Consider the following 1,987-nt stretch of genomic DNA (forward strand, 5'->3'; position numbering starts at 1 on the left):
GGGGCAGTTCTGCAGCATCCTATACGGTCACTATGAGTTGGAATCGACTTGACGGCAACAGGTTTGGTTTGATTAACATATATTAAACTTTTTGTATGTCGTCTATTTTGATTCTGTGATATTTGGGCAAAATAGTATTAATATTTTATTTTTTAAGGAAGTGTTTGAAAGTATAATGTAAAAAAAATTCAATAGATTTTTCCCCTTCCTTTAGGATAACAAAACACTTAAAGTGCTTAATAGCACTCACAACAGCTCTTTAAAATAGGACACAAAGTATTAGAATAACAGTGAAATGTTTTTATGAATCCTGGTGAATCTGAGTTAGCCAGATGAGAATTAGGCACTCGGACTAATTTTGTAACGAGCGCCTTGGTTGGCATACGTGTTCAGGAGGCCATCCAGAAAGGGCTGTGGAGAATGGAAGTGTATGTTTTCTCCAGTCCCCCAATTACTTTATGGATGAAGACCAAGAGTGGATTTCTTCCTTCACTTCTTAAAAAGAAGTTTCCAGGGTGTTAGGACGTTTCTTAAAATCCATGTGTGGTCCTCATTATTGTGTCTCTTTTGCAGACAAAAAGCTTTGCCAGCAAGTCTTTGGCAGAGAGATCCCTGTAACTCAGAAATTCCAGACTCCTCAAGCCTCAGTGACAGAGGTGGAAGAGGCTACCATGGCCTACACGCAGCTCTCCCTGGTGGGATCCCCAACAGCTGCGCAACTTCACAGAGCAGTACACTTCCCAACACCAGCGCTCGCTTCTTTTGGGGAGGATCCCGCTGCCTGTGTTGGGATTTGGCTGGAACAACAGGAATAACACCACTATGTTTATGAAAAATGCACAGAAATTTTTAATTGAGCAGAAAAGTTATAGTTACATCACTAGGGTTTGTCCATCCTTAAACACATTTGGTTTATTTTATGTTGCGTCTGATCTACGTGTGTGAGGCTGTAGATTCTTCCATGTTTAGTAAAACCTGGGAAGGAAAGCACAATTGACTAACCCCATTGCCATTCCAGTTGATTCTGACTCATAGCGACCCTGTAAGACAGAGTAGAACTGCCCCCATAGGGTTTTCAAGGCTGTAAATCTTTATGGAAGTAGGCTGCCACAGCTTTCTCCTGTAGAGATCTGGTGGATTTGAACTGTCGACCATTCCGTTAGCAGCCGAGCACTTAACCACTGTACCACAAAGGCTCCCTGCACTAGTAACTAAATACTAGATACTCAAGCTTCATTTTTAAAGTTGGCCAAATCAATGGTGGCTTCACAGCTATCCTATTACTTGTAAGTACGTAGACTTTAAAACCCAATTTTGTTATCTTGATGAAATCCTTTAAGTGTCTTAACCTTTGGTCTTCTTTACATATATAGAAAAAAAGAAGCTAAGAAAGAAGGTAATAGCATACCCAGAGGAGAGAAAATTTGCACTAAAGTTCTTTAAAAGTAGACTTTGATTTCTAAGGAGATATATTTTTACTAAAAATTTAAAAAGAAAAGTATTTGCCTGAAGGTTTTGTTCTGTTTTGTTTTAAAAACGTTTCTCAAAGTTTTCCATAATGGGCTCTATTTATAAACAACTTTAAAATTAACTCCATTCCCTTCGGTACCAGAAAGGAGCCCTGGTTTTGAATCAAACAAAGGGAATTTGAATATGCCCACTAAATGAAAGAGATCTATTGAATGAGGCCTTATACTTTGGAAGGTTAGAGGAATAAACTCATGGTTCTTTAGACATGTGCAAGCACTAGCACTGAGAAGTTTTTTGTTTTGTTTTTGTCAGAGATGGATGCCAATTACTTTGAATTGGTATACATATACTAAGTGTTACAACTTTTCTAAATTAGCTGGTTATAAAATACAATACAATAGGGGTTGAGGACGTTTTCATTGGAGAGGGATAGCATTTGCTTTTACTTGAACTTCTCAGTTTGAAGCAAGCAAATACAGAAATAGATTCTCTTTCATCATGAACTCAGTGTCTAATT

This window comes from Trichechus manatus, unplaced genomic scaffold (assembly GCF_000243295.1).
Source record: "Trichechus manatus latirostris isolate Lorelei unplaced genomic scaffold, TriManLat1.0 scaffold00223, whole genome shotgun sequence".
Classification (NCBI taxonomy): domain Eukaryota; kingdom Metazoa; phylum Chordata; class Mammalia; order Sirenia; family Trichechidae; genus Trichechus; species Trichechus manatus.